Genomic DNA, 21,663 nt, shown 5'->3' on the forward strand with positions numbered 1-21,663 from the left:
ATGACATTAATAATAGAGGCTTGGAGTTGTTACATGTTGTGTCTAAGTATGAATCATCAGGTCACTTTTACTAGAATGGATGGACCTTTTTTCCACTCTTAAAAATTTCCTATATGATGAATGCATGTATTAGCTATTAAAGCATGCCAAAATCACTCCAAAACTCAATGCCTTAAAATAATAGACATTTATTATTTTTCATGAGTTCATGGGTCAGCTAGATATTTCTTCTCATCCCAGGCTTCTGTAGTCACTGTGAGTCTGGTGGGCAGATTTCTGATTTTGACTTGGTGCTCTTATATGTTTGGGGGATTAACTGTCTCTGGACAGGTGTAGAATAGTTTCAGCTAGGATAACTAGACTCTCCTCCACCCGGCACATTGTCATTTCCTTTGCATTCTATTGGCCAAAGTGAGTTACAAGCCAGTCAGAGCCAGGTGGAGGCCTTAAAGTTACAGGAAAAAGGCTGTGGATGGAGAAACATCAATAAATGGGGCATCAATGCAATCAATATACTAGAACATGTGAATACATGTTCATACATATGTGAACAGCACAAAATCAGGTGGAGTAAAATGGAAAAATTCCCTCTTGACCCGCTTTTTCCATTCTACTTTCTTCCCAGGGTTAACACTATTAAAAATTCTCTGTATTCTTCTAGGCTTGTATGTATGTATATATAATATATACTTAGTGTGTATATATATATGCACATATATACACATATCTATCGTGTGTGTGCATACATGCATATAAACACATAGTGCATATATACACATATATATCCTATACAAAATAATTAATAGTATAAACATTTTTATGTAATTTACTTGTCATAAGCTTGATTATGTTTTAGGGATATATATCCTCCCTTAATAATATGTATAGCTCTGAATAGACTTTATAATACACTTTTATTTAAAAGCTAATTGTAAGATACTTGAAAAATACAGAAAATGCAGAAAAAGAAAAACCTATAAACCCATCTCCCTGCCTGGGCAATACAAATGGTTGCAAGATAATTGCATCAGACCTTTTCTCATAAAGGGAAAGAAATAAAATACTACAACTAGAATATATCAACATTTACTTATTGATTTCTCCTTATTTATGAACATTTTGGTTTTTTATTTTTCACTGTTGCAAACATTTCTACAGGGAACAACCTAGTCACATCTCCCTCTGCATGTGTCAGAGTTTCTCGGGGGCAAATAGCTAGATGTGCGCCTCCTGGCTTTCAGGGCATCTTCCTTTGTCCTAGATATTGCCAGTTTCTTCTCCAAAGGGTTGGTGCCAAACTCCTTTTCCACCAGCAGTGTATTAAAGTTTTCCCCTATCTTAACCCACAATTGGTATAAAGCTTTTTTATATTTGTCATCATGATAGATGTATAATACCATGTTATTAGTCATTTAACCTTTTTTGATTATTATTGAAGTTGAGCTGATTCCAAAATACTTATTAGAATTTGGGGTCTTATTTTGGTGAAATACCAGCATGTACCTCTTATTAATTTTTCCATAGGATTGTTTGTTTTTTTCTTATTGATTTTTGTAAGTCCTTTATATATTCTTGATACTCTCTGTATTTTATGTACGTTCACTTAACTTCTTTCAGTCTGTGGTTTGTCTTTTAGCTTTGTTTATGTTATCCTTTGGGAATCAAGGTCATAAAAAGTTTGGCTATTTTTTTTTTCTATTTCCTGGAACAGTTTGAACTTAAGGTAGTAATGGCAACTATCACTTCTGAATTTCTTTTTCTATTATTTTAACATCTTTAATAATTTAAGTCTATTTAGAGTAGAAACTAAACTTTACTTTAGCATATCTGGGCAGAGTAGAATTTTTCCTGTCTTTTCTCAAGGCTTGGGAAGACCTAGTGCGCCAGGTGCTCAGTTCTAATTCCCCACTGGGTCGACGTCCAAGGCCGGGACACTATGCCTGAACTTTAGTACCCATACACACTAATAACATAACTTTGGATGTCCCAGCCACAGCTCTAGCTCACATCCCTGAGAATCTTCTATCTTTCCTTCAAGTTCAGACAAGCTATCATATTTATTTTGGTTATTATTGATACAACTTGCCATGTGTTTGTCATCAGAAGAAGGTCTGTGTCAGCTTGGTCTATCATGTTCCTGGGTGTTCTCTGGAGAGGCTTCATGATTCTGATGGGGACTATTAGTGTCTCGTGCACACAATACTAACTGAAGGACCTCAGTTTTATTTGCATGCTAATAGTATTTAGCCCAGGAAGGGGGATCAGCTGAGCTATCTGGAAAGATACAGAAAGCAGTAATGTACCTTTCACCTTACCCATTGAACATTTAAACTTTTCTCAAACTCACCAGTGAAAATGAGTCCCTTAGAGAGAAAAGTGTCTTCCTTAGACAAGGGAAAAGCTCTTTTGGCAAATACTTGACAAATGTCTAAATCAATCCATATATGGATGTAAGTATGTCGATCTATTTACTCTTTATTGAGCTCATAGCCGACTCACCCTCACTTGTGGCTCTTCTGCAAACACAATTCTCTAAGCCTAATTTTAGCTGCCCCACCACCTTCTATATAGAGACCTCAACTAGAGAGGGGAAAAGTGAATAAGATTTCACCTTGGATTACCCTGAGAGCTATTCCACCCTGTTAAAGTCAAATGGAGCCTGGCAATGATTTAATGTATTTGAGATGGGGAAGACTGCAAAACCCTAAACATCCAACAACTTTTGGATAAAATGATCTGTAAAGCTTGTGCCAGACTCTGACCGATAGCTGTACAATTCTGATCTTAGCCTTACAGCAAGGATCTAAGATTTGAGTACCTTTTACTTCCTTTTCTCCCATCAGCACCACCACACCGTCTAAGATCAGCTGCAGTGACTTCTCTGTGCCAGTGCCCACAAGACCAGGCCCCTGCCCCGTGTCCCACAGCCCCTCGCTGCCTGCTCTAGAAGCAGAGACAGAGGAGCACCTGACTGAGTTCTCAGCACTTGTTAAGACTTACTTTTGACCATTCTTTCTGAATGATTGTGAGTGGTCTGTTATCTGGATTCCTGAAAACTTGATGACCTTGACCACTGGTATTTGTCAGTTTCTTCAAAAGTTTTTTGACCACTTAGATGTTTGAGCTCCAGGATTCCTATGCACATGCCACTCTGAGAATCTCTCAAATCCTGTTACTTAAAGCAAGGTCCAAGGACCCAGCAGCCCTTATATCACTTGTGAGTTTACTACCAATGCAGAATCTCTGGTCCCTCCCCAGACCTACTGAATCAGAAACTATTTTAATGAGACCCAAAGTATATCATATGCACTATTTCAATTGACTAAATTTCAGTTCAGTACTGGGTTATTATTATCTACAAGGGTCCTTTTTTTCAAAATATGTACCCCGAAAAATGATGGGGATAGCCTTCTTACCCTGCCCAATGAGTGTATTTCTCTGTTTGATGATCAGTGCTCATGAGTCTGTGTTCCTGATGGAAGCAAGGCTCTCACTTGGGTGTGTTAGAGAAAGAAACAGAAGTGAGGGGGCGCTTGGGTGGCTCAGTCATTAAACGTCTACCTTCGACTTGGGTCATGATCCCGGCTTTCTGGGACTGGCATTCTGGGATCGAGCCCCACATCGGGCTCCCTGCTCAACAGGGAGCCTGCTTCTCCCTCTCTCACTCCCCCTGCTTGTGTTCCCTCTCTCGCTGCCTCTCTCTGTCAAATAGATAAATAAAATCTTAAAAAAAAAAAAAAAAACAGAAGTGAGAACTAATGAGTCTTATCTTCACTGAGCGTACTTCTGACCTTGACCACAACCTGATTCTTCTTAGTTTAACAATGTTGATTGTACTTCTCCAACCCTGATTGTAATAGGAACTTGAACTAGAATATTCACATATTCTTCATGGTCCATACCCTTCACCCCTTCCTCCCACCACAATGGGTGAGCAACAGCACAGACCAAGGCATTTGGCTCATTGTCATGGAGCAGAAGAAACGTCTACCTGTGTCAGGTCCAGGACCTTGGCCTTATTAGCACTGACCTACAAACTAAGCTTGTTGTTGCGATGTTCCTCGTCAGGTAATGAGTGCTTAAGCACCTACTGCTTCCAATTAAAGTGAACTATTGACAATATGGTCTCAGCCCTCAAGCTACTTTTACAGTCTGAGATGGGAAAATGATATGAGGAATGAAGGACAGAAGACATGCAGAATGAAAAATAAATAAATAGGATATAGGCCTACATGGTTATCTTGACCACATGCTAACTACTTCATTATCAAGAAATTTTGGATTTTTAAAAATAGGCACATTCTCAATATAGTAGTGATAGACCTCCATGCTATTGTCTATAGCTGGGAATGTGGGTGTTTGATTTGTTTGCTCATGTAATCAAGCTATCCAGAAAGTAGTTTTCTAACTTAAAAATTTTAAATTTAGATTTAAAATTTGAAACTTCTCAATTTCACTACCTAGAAAACAATTCATGAGGTTAACAGGCTTTACTAATTCTCTCAAAGTTTTACTCCAACCCAGATGAGGAAAGGTATTGCAGAAAGATGATAAAGTGCATTATAACTGTAAATCAAATTTCAGTTTTTAAAGAAAGGGAAGATTTTTAGTTACCCTATATATTTTAGAAGAAATTATCTGTGTCCTACCTGATGTAAGTGGGGAGGGACTTAACAACAGATTTTCTTTAAAAGAAATGTTTCTAGGTAAATGTAATTTTCATCTTTGATATTGATTATTTATAGCTCCAACAAACTTTGGAGTTTATGACTTCTGTCACCATAGTCACATTTGAATGCGACCTTGTTTGCTGTACTTTTCTGGAAGTAAAAATTAACTATTCAAAAAATTATGTGAACTTGTTCTGCTGATTGTACAGATTCAAATAAACATCAATTAAGACCCTTTCTAGGAAGGGCTTTAATTTGCTTGTTTTGGTTATAGCAAGACTCTGTTTCAGAAGCTGAAGAATTAGAATTGCTCCTGCTCGGGTTGAAAAATCCACTGGATCTCTATTGTGTGTCCTTTGGTCCAGTGTTTCCTGAGCATTTGGTGAAGGCAGTGCAGGTCCCTGGGGAGGCTCCATGGGTGAATCAGGCAAGGGGGCTGTTCTCAAAGGGCTTGTGAGTGAGTAGGGGAGAGAAAACATGATGTGAACCATTTCAACACATGTTTGGAAATAACTGTCATGAGAGATATTAAGACAAGTGCTGTGGCTTTTCAGAAGGAAACAGAAATGAGGGAGTGAGGGAAGGCTCAGTGGAGAGGGGAGAAGTGGACTTGGTTTGATAGATAGGTAGCATGGGTCACATTCCTGCAGAAAGACCTGCTGTAGAGATGGTGAACTAAAAATGTGTAGCACTCTGTGCCTCATTATCATTGCCTTTGTTTCAAGGTAGATGCAAACAAATAGCCTGAAAACTGGCCAAGCAAGCAAATAATGATATACAAAGCCCCCTTTCAATCACATAATCTACAATGATTACACAGTGGGCACTCACTCTAGCCTGGGCTCTTAGCCGGGACAACCAGCCAAGCAGCAAGCAATCCAACTGGACAGAGTCGAAAACATCTTCAAAGGAAGAGAGAGGACAAAAAAAGAATAATAATAATAAGAAGAAGACCCCAAATGACGATCCTAGAAGACAGCCAAGACTTAATAAGGGGATAGCCAGAAGTCCTAGAGGAAGGCTGTGCCTACATGAGGTCAGCCAGTAGAACACTTTAATTGAAGTTCCTTGATTTCTGTTTTGATTTACAGAGGATCAAGGGCTCTTGTCTTCATGGTGACAACAAAGACGATGGATTCTGGTCTTAGTTCTACCACCACTAAGCAGTGTGACCCGGGTCCGCATATGCCCCTGGGCCTGAGTGAGGAAGGGCAGCAGTATTGACCATTTCATGAAGTGCCCATCACATATAGCCAAGATGGTTCTAGGACTATGGCAATAGGGAACTGGAGCAGATGAACTGTGAAACCACTCAGCAAGCAGCTCCACAGCTGAGAAAAATCAGCTTAGAAAATTGGGTCAGGCTGGGTGGCGACCATCATCAGAAACCTGCAAGAGAAAATACTATAAACATGTTTCCCTGGGCAAGATTGATTGTTTTAAAAATAAAGATGAAACAATGGATGAAAAGAAGCAATGTGAAATATCTTCTATCCTGATGGAAATGGGATGAGGAATTGGAATTATAGGTGGGTGAGGAAAGGTTCTATTTTAATCCAGAAAAGAAAAGTCTCATTTTCTCTTCAAACATATTTTTTAATTTCAGGTTCATTGCCATGAATGGGTGAAGGAGAAAGGGCCCCACTCCACCCTGAATGTTGGGTTAGCCCATGACATTAGTTGTCCCAGTCAGCATTCTGAAAGCTAGGAGGTCATTTTCTTTGCAAACTTAATTTTAGTTCTGTGAAATCATTATGTCTTGGAGGATGCTGGGTGACACAAACTTGCTGTAATTATTACTTAGCCAAACTTGGAGTGGTCATCTTAGTTGGATAGACGGTGGCACTAATAAGAAATAACAATGCGGATACAATTTCATGTGAGGCATTTAGTCTCCCAGGGGGCAGAATCCATATTTCACAAATACATCCCATCCCTGCACAAGAGGCTTATAAGAATAATGTTTTGGCATTGATGGAGATTGGGAGAGAACATGCTTAGGTTGTCAGTGTGACCCATTAACATGATAATAGCACAAAGTGTGTGCCCTATAATCAGTGGGTCTCAAGCTCATGTGAGGGTGTCATTGTTTTATCACATGGAAAGTATTTTACTATTTTGTGTAACAATAAGTATACCAATAACAAAGTTTGCATTGTCCACTATCTGAATGCTTCCTATGCACTAGGCATTATAGTGAGCCTCTTATGCATATTATCTCATTTAATACTCATAGCAATCTGTGAAGTAGAAATTATTGTCTCCATGTTACAGATGAAGAAACCTAGTCTCAGAGATATCTGAGGACTTGCCTGAAATCATACAAATGGAAAGCAATAGTTCAAAGACCTGATGTTCCTTCTTTAGGTGGGTTCAAGCACAGAGAAAGGGGAGTTTGCTTCTCAAACCTAGAAGCTGTGTTTAAGAAAACTTGTGAAAAGAAAAGCTGGAAAGTTCGGCAAAAAAAAAAAAAAAAAAAGAAAAGAAAAGAAAAGAAAAGAAAACTTGTGAACCTGACTTTTTATCAGCATATTTATTTTAAATACATTTCCTGATTGAATTCCTGCTTTTCCTTGAAGCCTAAGGCACTAAACATTTTATGGCTTGCCAACTTGAAAAAGAAGCCACAAAGTCTGGCTTCTAATTGTGACCTTTTCACAATCAGTTGGTGATTAATTTAAACAGTATTTATTGCAATCTTACTATGAATTGGGCAATGCCACATGTGCTTTGTGCATTTCATTTAATCCACAGGAAACTGAGACACAGGCAGCTGAGGCTTGGTGAGTCTAGGTTAGAGTTCAAGGTCAGAGAGCTAGCAACTGGGGAGTTAGGATGCATAACTGGTTGGTCTATCTTCAGGAGCAGACCTCTTAACCACAAAGGTTTACAGCCTTTTTTCTATGTGATTTTCCTTTCTGATATTTGGTGCCAAATATTGGGGCATGTGACCATTCACTTTTCAAGTAAGTTGCCTTTTTTTTATGGGATTTCTTTTTGAATAGATCAAATTGAATTTCAAGTAAGTTACCTTTTTTTAATGGGATTTCTTTTTGAATAGATCAAATTTGAATAGATCTATTATTACCTCTAACCCACTGAAATAAAAGATAAATGACTTAATTTTACAATTTCTTTTATTTCTGTAGGGAGAGCATTGCCAAACTGAATATGGTTTCACTTACATGGATTTTGTCAGTTGTGCTCTGGTGAAGGCTACTGGATTTCAATACACTCCCTACTTCATCTTGCGACCGCCTTTTCTTTTTAAAATGACAGAGTTTCTGTTTCCTCACTTTTAGCTCATGCATATGGATGCACAGTCTATACTTTGTACTCAAATCACTCTGATTCTCAATTTTCCCCTAGATTAATTAGGATACAGGCTTCGCTGCTATAAAAAGAAGACTATTATTTTTATAGTGCCTCAACAATATAGACATTGTTTAGGAAGGCAGGTCAGAAAGAGCTGGAGGCTTGGCTCCAGAAAGCCACCCAGAGACCCAGATTCTTTCTGTCTTGTTGCTCTGCATGTCTAGGGCTCTGTTCGCATCTGTGTGCTCAACAGTGGCACACGGCATCACATCTGCATTCTAGCTCATGGGAAGTGGGGACAGAGAGAGAGAGAAAGAAAGTTGAGGGCAAGCAATTTCTTTTATAAACACGTACTTCATTTCTCAAAATTCACATCCCATTAGCCAAAATCTAGTCACATGGCCATGCCTAGTCAGCTACAAGACAGCCTGGGCAGTGGAGGTTCAGGCTGAGGGAGTTCACAGTTCTCTGGGCGTTCCCAACGTAAAAGGACAAAGAAGGGACACTGGAGATAATTAACAAGTCTCTGCCAAAGTTTGTTCCTCTAGCATCCAAATATTCCTTCTCACTCTTTATCCCATCGGAGGACACACTTCCTTCCTTCCCAAAGGAGACAAACAAAGTTCATCCAATTACTGTACCCAGCTGAGAAGCCAGGAGCTCTGGGAGAGGTTCAGCCTCTCTATCAGTTCAGATGTGGATCTGGTGATGCCAGCACTAAAAGATGAGTTCTGTGCTACACAATCCTCAGTTGGAAAGGGCGGAAGAGGAAGCACCTAGCTGAATCTAGTAAGTAGCAGTGTTCACATTTTGCTGGGCAGGACCTGCTTGACAGTCCTTGTTAAGCCTTCTTGGCCACCCTGCCTTATTCTTTGGGAGCAACTCCTCTGTCCTTTGTTCTTGGTGGCCCTCATCTTTTGTGGCCACATCTGTGGTGAGTGTTGGAGAGTGTCCCCTGGAGCTGTTCTCCTTTTACAGCCTGCTTTCCATGGGGGCACATATGGGGACCTGAGATTTGGTATAGTGAACAATCACTGGCTTTGTCAGGTAGGCTTTTGTTTTCTTTGGCAATGCAATTTCCTCATAAATTCCAGTCATTTGCTTCCAGTCTGTTCTGTATGAAAGCAACCTTTGGTGACAGCTCTTAAGCTTGCAGATTCTACCTTTTTTATTTATTGGCTTTAGTGCACGGCCCATTTTAACTCTCCCCACCCCAGTTTAAGGGCTTCTACCATGAGGTCATCTGAAGCAATGGGCTTGAATGGGAAAGTTATACCTACACCATTTGAATCTTTGTGACTGGGCTGTCTCCCATTATGTGGCCTGGGAATGTTCCATAGGAGTTTTTTTTTTTTTTTAAAGATTTTATTTATTTATTTGACAGAGACGGCCAGAGAGAGGGAACACAAGCAGGGGGAGTGGGGAGAGGAAGAGCTTGGTACCCTACGGAGGAGCCTGATGTGGGCCTCGATCCCAGAACGCCCGGGATCACGCCCCCTGAGCCAAAGGCAGACGCTTAACGACTGTGCCACCCAGGCGCCCTTCCATAGGAGTTTCTTGAAGTAGACCTTGAGTGACAATCTTATCTTCTACTACTTGGAGAAGAGAAGCAGTTGACTTTGCTACGGTCACATTGTCAGATTTGCAGGCTACAATACCTGTGTCCCTACCACTCTGCTACTTGGTCATTAAGCCACTGCCAGATATTTTCAGTTTTGTCTTTGGCAATACTCCTTCTCTAGCAACTTTATATTAGGGTACAGGGCTTTGAGCTACTACAACGTAAAGAGACCCCAAATATAGACAAGATAGAAGCTTATTTCATTTTCACTTAAGCTGGTCTCAATAGCAGGTGGTCCAGGATTGGGGAGCATGTCTGCTCTTACAATATCCTGGAAAAACCTGGGTAGTTCTGATTGTTAAACACTCTGCCCTGTCCTGGTTGCCTCTCAGCCTACTCACAATCGAAGCCAGCACACACCATTAGTCCATATAGCTTCCACTGCAAGATGTGGGAGAGTGGTAATACAAAGTGGAGGTAAACAATGTCCTTATGGAAACATAGGAAAGGAAGTTACAGGATCCTTCCAGTTAGCAACTCATGCATAAAAACTTAATCCTATGTAGATGTGAAGGAGGCTGGGAGAGGGAAGGATGGGATGGTAGTTTCTAACAGGGCGGCTGCTATTTTTTTCTGGATTTTTTTTTTTTAAGAATTCTGCTTTTTGAATACAAATATGTAACATGTATAAAACAAAATATACTTTTTAAAAATTTCAACTTTAGGGGTGCTTGGGTGGCTCAGTCGGTAAAGCATCTGACTCTTGGTTTCGGCTCAGGTCATGTTCTCAGGGTCATGAGATTGAGTCCCGAGTCCAGTTCTATGCTCAATGTGGAGCCTGCTTGAGATTCTCTGACTCTCCCCCGCGCTCTCTCTTTTTTTCTCTCTCTCTCAAAATAAAATAAATAAAATCTTAAAATTTTTTTCAACTTTATTGAGGTATAATCAACATATGAAATTATATTTTAAGTGTACATCATGGTGATTTTATATATATATATTTTATATATATATTTATATATATTATATATTACATACAGATACATACACACACACATTATAAAAAGATTTCTCCCATGTGGTTAATTAGTACATCCATCACCTCACATATTTATCTTTTTTATCTCACATTTCAGTGAGAGCATTTAAGTTCTACTCTCTTAGCAAATTTCAATTATACAGTGCAGGGTTATCAACTGTATAAAACAAAATACACTTTAAGACTCTGTTTGGGTGCCACTGGCCAGAAATAAAGTTCTTCTCCTTTAAAATATGAGATGAGTTGAGATTTCCTTTATGTTTTAAATGCCTGCCTCTAGGATATGTAAAAATAGGAGAAGATTTGGAAACCTGGGGCTAAGGAGGATAGGAACAAGATTCCCCTAAATAAAATTCAGGGGATTCTACAATGAGCAGGACAAGGAAAGTGTGGATCCTAGAGAGTCAGAGAGTCTCTACCACAATCCTGCTGAATAATTATGAAATGAGATTAAAACGTGGCGGGACTTCTGGCATGCTCTTAGATACTTTCTCCTTCATGAGGAACCTATCCATCATGGAAAATGATAGGAAAGAATAGTGTCCTCCTGGTCTTGTTGCTCATTTAGCTCTCTGTGTTTTTACAAATATAATGTGAACTGAGTGTTAAGATAAAAATATCATAGGACAAGTGATCAACTGGGTTTTTTTAAAATTTAAATTCAAGTTAGTTAACATATAGTGTATTATTCATTTCAAGGTAGAGTTTAGTGATTCATCAGTTGCATGTAACACCCAGTGCTCATTACATCAACTGTTTTAAGTTCAAATATCCATCATTTGCTGAGTTCCTTTCAGCCAAACACGTTGTAATTCCAGCACTGAAACTTATTCATGTGTCTGGAAAGGTGTGGTCATAACTATAACAGCATGATTTAGATGTGTGTATGTGTGTGTGTTTATCTTTTCTTATTTTTTAAAAGATTTTATGTATTTATTTGATAGAGAGAGAGAGCGAGCATGAGCCTGGGGTAGGGGCAGAGGGAGAAGGAGAAAAGCAGAACCCCTACTGAGCAGGGAGCCTGATGTGGGGCTCAGTGCGGGGCTCGATCCCAGGACCCTGAGACCATGACCTGAGTTGAAAGCAGATTTTTAACCGACTGACTGATGTTCATCTTTTCCTAATGCTGACTTTGTTGCAAGAGTAATTCAGACTTGGTAGTAGTCATGTATGCTCGAAAGCAACCATGCTTATATTCTGTTGCATGAAGATGTAAAAATGATGAGCTGGGTGGCCAGCTTACGCAGTCTGAATCTCTGTTGCCCCTGAAAACACTGAACTTGTAGACAAAACTGCTTTCTACATTTATTTTGGGGAAAATGATTTATTTCAGCTGAAAGGAAAAGGAAAACACCAGAGTCATAGTTCCTAGAAAGTCAGTACATTGGAAAACATAGTTTGGAAGTGACACGCAGGTATTGTTTGCTGATATGGTAAGTCCATCTGGACACCTGTAAGCAATTTCCTCTTGAACCTGATTGAATTCTGTTTTCCTCCTCTACATACACAGTTGTCAGAATTCACTCTGAATCTGTAAGAGTGTGCATGTGTGTGCCTTTGCTTTGCCCTCCATTCACTGAGTCAACAAGTAGATGTAGTTCTGATGCTCTGACCTTTGTCCTACCCAAACCTTGCATTATTCTCGTCTCCATTCCCACACCACTCTTCTTGGCTCTGATGACATACATTGCCAGTGTTTTGTCAGTTTTAGTTGCTGCCTTCCTTGCTTGGGTAATGAGGATTCCTATTTCCAGTGTGTCTGGGTTTCCCAGATTCCCTTGCTCCTGAGCAGGGTTGGGTCTCAGCTAGATTGTGAACTTTGCCTATATGGCTTCTCTTCCTTTCCCTCTTCTTTCTCAGTCTTTCCCAATGAAGTGTCCCTCTTCAGCACAAACTGCCGTGTAGCTTAAGAGGATTTGCCACAAGCATAATGCTTCTTTGTAGTTTCCTGTTTTGTTTTTAACAGGCATGCAAATCTTGCATTCTACAGCACAATTTATCCACTTGTTTAAATAAACAAATAATTTAAATTACTATCAGTTAAAACATTTGTCTCTCTCTGCCTCAAATCTTCAAGGAAAACTTAATTTGCAGGTAGATAAGCCATGTTTATCCTGTGGCTTTGCGCAATCTTTTGGCACATGGCTCCAAACCTTCACGGAGTCAAAAAGTATTTCACTTTGAAGAACACGGAATTTCTTCGTCAGAGAAATTGAGCTCTGATTGTGGGATTTGAGTTGAGGGATATATTTTTTCATTATACCTTATTTTATTTTTTATTTTTTCAGCTTTACTGAGGTATAATTGACAAATAAAAATTATGTGTAAAATGAAAAAAATGAAAACTACATATTTAAGGTGTGCAGCTTGGTGTTTTGATGTACATACATATACATTGTGAAATAGTTACCACAATCAAGCTAATTAACATATCACCTCACATAGTTACCATTTTCTTCTTCTCCTTTTCCTCCTTTTTCTTCTCCTCCTCCTCCTCCCCTTCCCCCCCTCCTCCTTCTCCTCCTCCCCCTCCTCTCCTCCTCCTCTTTCTTCTCTTCCTCCTCCTTCCTCCTTTTCTTTTTCTTCTTCTTCCCCTTCTCCTCCTCCTCCTCCTTCTTCTTCTTTTGTAGTCAGAACACTTGAGATCGCCCTCCTAGCAAATTTCAAGTGTACAGTGCAGTATTAGCTATAGTCACATTGCTGTACATTAGATCTACAGAACTTATTTTGTATAACTGAAACTTTGTACTCTTTGACCACCATCTCCCCATTTCCTCCTATCCCCAGCCCCTTGCAACCAGCATTCTACCCTCTGTTTCTGTGAGTTTGACTATTTTAGTTTCCATACATATGTGAGATCATGCAGTATTTGTCTTTCTGTGACTGGCTTATATCACTTAATGTGATGTTCTCCAGGTGTATCCACGTATTCACAAATGGCAGGATTTCTTCCTTTTATAAGGTTGAATAATATTCCATTGTGTGTGTGTGTATGTGTGTGTGTGTGTGTATCTATGTTTATTCACTGATGGATATTTAGGTTGCTTCCATATCTTGGCTATTGTGAAGCCCAAGGCTCTCTCAGAAGCCTACGAATCATACCGAAAAGTTGACTTATAGATCCAGTCCAACCAGTTCTTTTCTCTTCCCATGTCTTGTTTGGCTCATGTAAGTGTAATTGCCTCCTTCTTGACCCTAACTACAGGCACAAGGGACTTGAGATTTCTATACCTGACCCTCAAGAATAACCTCATATTATTTAGTGGTCTGTTGACTTTAATACCTCCAGTCAATTGAAGATATATTTTATTTATTTACCTTTCAAATTTTTTGGTGTTGCTACTTTCTCCGGCCTAGAAATTACTGGCATGTTCATTTTTAACTCAGCGGTTTAACCTCTGTGTATACCATTATCAAAATCAATTTTAAAAAGTCACAAGCATGCTACGGAGACCCATCACTAAACATTTTTTATGAATGATTTAGAGCAGGGCTAAATAATTACATTTTGTGGCCCAAAGACCCTCAGTTTATTAGTTAGAGGGATTGAACATTTCTTTGCCTTTCTTAAACGTATACTAGAGTTATGAATTTTTTATACATTTATAACATAGAAGCATTTTGATAGCATAGTTGAGAACTCTGAGGGATTTTGCCGCCACCCACATTTCTCTAAATTTGGCTTCTCAAGTATTGGGAAAGTGCTTGGTTAAGTGTAGGTATGATCATCACACAAAGGGAATAATGTCTTGCCCCTAGTACTTGAGAACAAGGGGGACAGAATGAACATTTATGGATATATACATATCAAAGACTTAATGAGTAACAAAGGCTAGAATGACTTTTTTATTCATTCATTCCACATATATACACTAAAGAACTCCTGTATCCCAAACACTGTGCAGTGTCCCAGAGAAGTAGTAATGGATAAAATAGACAAGTTCCCTGCTCTCATGAATCCAGTGGGGGTGACTCCATATTTATCAAAGAGTTATTACATGCCAGACATTGCTCTGCCACCATCACATATACTAGCTCCTCATCCTTACGGTAACCATTATGAGGAATGAAATGTATTTATTTACAACTACCAAGTGTTGGAACCAAAGTCTGAACCATAACAACTATCTCCACAGAACAGTGTCTTGGCTTCCACACTGTCTTCTTACATCATCAGCCAGCATGTACACGTTTATCAACCTGTAAACCATGATAAGTATTCAGAAAGAAGAGGATGCTAACTAGGAGTAGTAAGGGATGTGGATTTAGAGAAGAACACAAGAAGAATGGTTGAAAGTCACCACTTAGGTGTGAACAGAAGAGAAACTGGCCAGGTGAAAGACCTTGGTGTGTTCAGCTGTGCTTTTACTACTAGAGTGATTTCCAAATCACCTCAATCCAATCATTAATCTCTATTCTCTTAACTATATTTCAGGATGCACTACAGACAGTCCCTGACCTACAACAGTTTGACATATGATTTTTGACTTTGCAACGGTGCAAAAGCAAAATACATTCAGTAGAAGCCATGCTTTGAATCTTGAATTTTGAGATTTTCCTAGGCTAGTGATATGCCATAGTGTATCTCTTATGATGCTGGGCAGCAGCAGTGAGCCACAGCTCCCAGTTAGCCGTACAGTCTTGAGGAACAACCAGTACTCTTACGACCATTCTGTACCCATACTGTTCTGTTTTTCATTTTCAGTAGAGTATTCAGTAAATTACATGAGATAGTCAACACTTTATTATAAAACAGGATTTGTGTTAGATGATTTTGCCCAACTATAGACTAATATAAGCTGAGCATATTTAAGGTAGGCTGGGCTAAGCTACGATGTTCAGCAGGTTGGGTCTATTAAATGCATTTTTGACTTAAGATATTTTCAACATGTGATGTGTTTATTGAGATGTAACTTCATTGTAAGTGAGGAGGATCTGTATTTTCCTGCATTGCCCTTAGCACCTATGATCGTATACAACTTAATTGAACCTCTACTTTCTTTCATTTAAAAGCTTTTGAAGTCTGTCCCTTTTACAATGTTTTCTTGAGAAGAGGTAGAGAAGTATGTTTCCACTGATTGCATCCTGCTGGGAGCTAATCCATGCTGCAGCTGTACTTGGTGTCCAGCTTGGTGTCTAGGTATGATTCTGAGGGCTTCATCCTTGCAACCATGGGAGAATGGGTCTTTCTCTGAGATCACAGGACATGGTTCCTTAGGGAAANAATCTTGGGCTTTTCATGATCAGAATTATTCTCATCCTGGCTCTAACCCTTTTCTGGATAGAAAAAGGGGTTCCCAGAATTGTGACAGACCTCTTCATTTATTGTTTTTAGATATTATACAACTCCAGAACCTGGACTCTTTCTATACTTCATTTTATAGCAGATCTAGTTTCAAACATTTGCAGGATTTCTCGCTTCCTCTCCTCCTTGCCTAATCTGAATTGTACAGATTCATTTTTGATAGTCCTTTTGAATTTTTCTTCATTATGTGACCTGATAATATCCATTCCTTTCTAGACACAGGGCTTTCTCATTCTTTTTAAAAATATGTTCTAATTTTTAAGACCTATACCTCTTCAAGAAAAGCTTCTTTGATTAACTCAATTTATTAAACGACATTGTAAGTCTCCAGGCACTCTTGCCTGCTATTTACGTAATATACTTTGAACTCAATAATCCACCTTTATATACACGCTGTTATGTCCCCCGCTAGATCATGTACTCCTCAAGGGGAAGAGCTCTGCCTTTTCTTTATAATTCTTCCAGTGGGTTGACCAACTGTGAATGCTGAAAAAGATTTCCTAATAACAGATACTGTATTAATTCCTTATTAGTTTTCTGTGATTCGCTCTGTGTGATGCCAACCTTGACTTTAGTTTGTCAGCTAAAACTGCACCCTGGATTCGGTATTAACTAAGGATAAACAGCTTGTTCATTGATTGACTTTCTTACCTTCCAGTCTGTGGTGTTAGCACTGAGGAGTGTTAACCTTTACATACTTTGGATTTCCACTGCTTTTAAAAGTCCAAATGCTGCAGTGAACGTAACAGATTCTTAAGGAAAGATTCACAATAAAGCCAAACCAGGCAAAGTAACTGACCTACCAGTGGACAAACAGAATAGTGCTTCAGAGATGCTGAGGAAGTTGGAAAACTTGTTTATAGCTATCTGTTGGAGATGCCAGAGAGAGTACTACATTGGGAGGGTTGACCCTAGATAATCCCACAGTTTCTTTCCAAATAAGATGCTATTTTAAAATTTAGAGGAGAAATTAAAGAAGAGGGTTAAAAGGAATGTTAGCCAAGTGAGTATAAAAATGAGGTCTTTGGAATTTGCTGTGAGGAGGTCAATAGTTATTTTCTGTTGAGTTAGATGCTAAGTGCTGTGTGATGCTCTCAAAGCAACCATGATAAATTATTAAGTATCTGTAATTTATTACACACATCAGGGGATAATGTATTGCAGTGTGAGCTGATGTCACTAAACAGCGCTGGCTGAAGCATTTGTCTACATATTGCACAAGATTGTCTGAAAAGCAATGGACTCATTAGTAACTCAGATTGTTGCAGGAGACTGTTTTCTTTCTTATGAGTTTTTCAATTTCAAACTGGAAAATGAAGAATTGTGAAGACATATTATTCTAGTGTCCTGGAGAGACTTCTGCCCTCTGAAATTATTAGGATAATCACCAGTGTTTTCCAAGTGCAAAAAGTGAAGGGCAGAACGTGGTTCCTTCTATTTAAAACAAATATTTTATGAAGTCTTGATAAATATATATTTGGGCTTTTGACTTTTCAGTTATCTATGGCTGACATGAAATGCTATTAATCTGTTGTTTGTTAAGCTAGTTACAAGCTGTATTTTCTATTCTGCTCAGTATAATTTTACAAAGAATAATTCACACTGAGCATGCAAAAGCATGCCTCAGGTAAGGATTAATTCATAAAGCCCCTGGAGATGACCGTTTTTCATAGCATCTTCACAACCTGAGTGGTTTCTTCTGTTGATTCAAAGCACACCATTGAATTTGTTGTTTGGAGAAGAATAGAAAGTATTCTTGCATTTTCCTTCCTAGCAATTATATAGGAACCCTTGTCATATGCTGTGGCTTGTTAGCTCTGTAATACTTTGAAAATCCTTAATTTATTTCGCATCACTCCTGAAAATTGTTATTTATTTATTTATACATTTTTATTATTCTCCAGTTTAATGCCTTTCTTTCTTAGGTATTCTAAATTTCACCTCCATTCTGATGTGTTCAACATCAGCTCTCCTTACAGACACATTATTCCACTCCTCTGGAGAGCTTTCCAGAAAACTTTAAAGCTTCTAACCACCTACACCAAGCAATGAGCTGGCTGGAGAGAGGAGAAAGAGAGGTGAGGGGTATATGAGTGACAGATAGATGGGGACAGTGAAGGCTTGGAAAAGTAGAGAAAGTTCAGAAACAGGCTAGGGTATAATCAAGAACAAGATTAGGAGTACAGGGCACACCCCAGTTGCAGGTTGAAAAGTCAGGGTCCTTTAAGAATTCTGACTATGAATGTCATTTATAATGCTCTATTCACATGAAAACATTTAATAATTGACAGGAATTATCAGCTCATAATTTTAATTATCATTTGTAACCTCTTAGAATTTGGAAGGCAAAGTGGCCATGCAAACTAGATAGAATAATTAGGCTAATAGGGTGATGGAACTGGATTATCAGGAGGAGGTGAAAACTTGGTTGAAGACTATCTGTTATCATTTGTTTAATATTGTGCTTTCCCTTGTCTGAGACCTCATCTGAGACCTCATCTGATACTCATGAGGCAAAGACATATTCAGAGTGATAAGAAGGACCAGTCAAGACCAGAGCAGCGTGTCCTTCCAAAAGAGGTTTCTTCATGTGCTTGGGGGACTACTGATCCCTGGTCCCTGGGTGAATTGTTAATCCATTATGAGCAATTTATTTACTATGTATGCCTGGCACTGTTCTAAACATTTTGCATGTGTTAACTTGTATCAATCCTGTGAGGTCAATACTATTAGTGTTCCCATTAAATTGAGGAGGAAAAATAGGCACAGAGAAGTTAAGTAATTTGACGAAGGTCATCCAGCCGGTAAAACAGAACTGGGTTTTGAGCATGGGCAGTCTGGCTGTAGAGTCTGTATTCCTAATCACTATTATCTCTGCCTGTCCAGCAAGCCTCAGTAGGGTCTTTGTTCCACAGGAGCCACATTCTATGTAGGTGAGGACACAGGGCTCTAATTCCTTTCCTAGTGCTTCTGTTGATAGAGAATCCACATTCATCTTCAGCTTCTATACTCTTGTTAAACAAAAAATATGAAAGTACATTACAAATGATAAAGACCAATGGAAGTATTATTTAATTATCTCCCAAACAAATTAACTTGTCCCTTAAGTCCTCTTCTGCCTTAAATTTAAAAGATTTCTTATTTTTTCAGGGCACCTGGGTGGCTTAGTTGGTTGAGCGTACGACTCTTGGTTTCAGCTCAGGTCATGATCTTGGGGTTGTGGGATTGAGCTCCGCATCAGGTTCCATGCTGAGCACAGAGTCTGCTTGTCCCTCTCCCTCTACTCCTCTCCCCACTCTCTCTCAAATAAATGAGTAAATAAAATCTTAAAAAAAAAAAAGATTTCTTATTTTTTCAAGCTGTAGGGGTGTAGAATTTGCCCAGCCTAAAGGGCATTAGCTATGTGTGGCTATTTAAATTTGAGTTAAAATCACATACAATGAAAAACAGGGTTGCTCAGTCACACTAGCTACATTTCAGGTGCTCAGCTGCCACATGTTGCTGGTGGCTCCTGTATCAGGCAGTGCAGCAATAGAACACAACCATTGGTGCAGAAAGTTCTATTGGGAAGCATTAGAGTGCAAAAGGTAGTATTTCCTTTCCAGTTAGGCAACATAGTAATTACATCACCTTAATATTGGACCATCTTATTTTTTAATTGTTGCCTTCATGCTTATAGAATAAATAGGATATGGTATGTCTTCACTCCTCTTGTTTACTTCTTCCTTTACACAAATACAATTGGTCATGTTCCTCTTTTTCTGTTTCTCTTGCTTCAACTCCTTCTTCCATTGTGAGTATGTGTGAAAACAACTGCCAGAGCGCATTAAGTGTGTCAACACCTTTGCCTCTGGGCAGCCTCCTTTTAGACTTGCTTCCTTCAGACAGCTTTTCCTGATCTGCCGGAGGACCCTCTGAGACAGCCAGATTGCACCTGAGGCTCTGCACTCCCTTAAATTCAGTTTTTCCTTGAAGGCTTTTCTTTTCTTTTCTTTTCTTTTCTTTTCTTTTCTTTTCTTTTCTTTTCTTTTCTTTTCTCTTCTCTTCTCTTCTCTTCTCTTCTTTTCTTTTTTCTTTTCTTTCTCTTTTGGTTTTTCTCTACTATGTGTCTATTATTAGGGTGGACTTCACATTTAATGCACATGACAAAGATAATGTTCAATATTCTCTTTAGTAAATCATTCAAAATAACCTATTTCATGTATGTTTCAGGCCACCAAATACTTTAGCAGCATCTTGTACATTTAATAGACCATTTGCCCTGTCATATGCTGCAGAAACTTAATAGTAGCTCTCTGGTTTTTAAAGGTCACAACCAATCGTATGGGAAGTTTGGTAGGTACCTTCACTAGAAGGCATTGAGCAAAGCCTGGACCATTCATTCCTTTATTTATTCATCTACCAGACTTTTATTCACCATCACTAACAATTCGCTTTTTGCAGGGCACTGAGGATTCCCTTAAAGGCACAACTTTTTTTTTTTTTTTTAACAATTTTATGTAAGTTTTATTTACACTTTAGGATTTAAACAACTTGCTGGGAACATTCTTTTTGAAGCAACATAGTCTTTTTTTTTTTTTCCATTTGAAATTATTTAAGCTTCAAGTTAGGCTCACTAATTTTTTTCAAGGGCAAGCAACAAATGTGTTAGCTGAAAATAGCCAGTGTAATGATTATTTGTAACAGAAACTTGATTGTGTGAGCCCAGGGAGCCTCCCCACCTCTGTCTCCCCTGTGAATGAGGAGGTCTTTGTGTGATTTTGTGTGGTGGTTCCACTGAATTCATTACATTAGAGATGGAGGACATATCGTATTCATAATGATCCAACATCTGAGCAATCTTCTTTCAAGATACACCATGTTTATTCCTCTTTTCTAATTCTTCAGGATCAAATTTCCACCAGTTTTCAGGTTCATGAAACTGTACTCTGTACCCTTTTCCTATGGCCATTTCCACATATGGTTTCATTTCCTAAGCTTGTGTATTAGTGCTGTCTATTATAACTGGAGATCTCCCCTGATTGATAGTTTGTTTTGCTCTGTTCTGGTTCCAGTCATGGACATCACCTAGTTGATTAAAATTATACCTGTACCCATCTTGATGGTGAAAATAGTTATCTGTGCTGAACACAATGCCATTACGACTCTGACCAAGCAGAATTTGCGACAACATTGTTTTCCCAGAACCAGGCAAACCTCTTAAAAGAATAAGTAACTTCTGCAATTTGTTTAACTTTTCCTCTTGAAACTGCTGGTTCATAAGGCAGTCTGTTCCATTATGCTTGTCCATTGAAGGATCTTTCCAGCATTCTTCCGTGGTTTCACAGAAACCATTACTCACATATCCATCTTGCACACTCACTCAAAGGCACATCTTTTTTTTTTATTATAATGATTTTTTATTATATTATGTTAGTCACCATACAGTACATCCCCGGTTTCCGATGTAAGGCTTGATGATTCATTAGTTGTGTATAACACCCAGTGCACCATGCAATACGTGCCCTCCTTACTACCCATCACCGGCCTATCCCATTCCCCACCCCTCCCCTGAGGCTCCCAGTTTGTTTCTCATAGTCCATAGCTTCTCATGTTTCATTCCCCCCTTCTGATTACCTCCCCTTTTTATCCCTTTCTTTCCCCTACCGATCATCCTAGTTCTACTCCATGATGAGAGAAATCATATGATAAAGTTGGGTCTTCTGCTTGACTTATTTCAATTTAGCATTATCTCCTCCAGTGCCATCCATGCTTGTAGCAAATGTTGAGAACT

The 21,663-nt window shown here is 38.9% G+C and overlaps 1 protein-coding gene and 1 pseudogene across 2 annotated transcripts in view; one reads left to right on the plus strand and one right to left on the minus strand.

Moving 5' to 3' along the window:
• LOC103676623 (metabotropic glutamate receptor 8) overlaps nucleotides 1–21,663 on the plus strand; it is a 580,162-nt gene that overhangs the window by 143,943 nt on the left and 414,556 nt on the right. The gene's annotated exons all lie outside the window — the stretch shown is intronic.
• Nucleotides 19,226–21,295, minus strand: LOC103676669 (annotated as a pseudogene).

This window comes from Ursus maritimus, unplaced genomic scaffold, assembly GCF_017311325.1.
Source record: "Ursus maritimus isolate PB19 unplaced genomic scaffold, ASM1731132v1 scaffold_3, whole genome shotgun sequence".
Classification (NCBI taxonomy): Eukaryota; Metazoa; Chordata; class Mammalia; order Carnivora; family Ursidae; genus Ursus; species Ursus maritimus.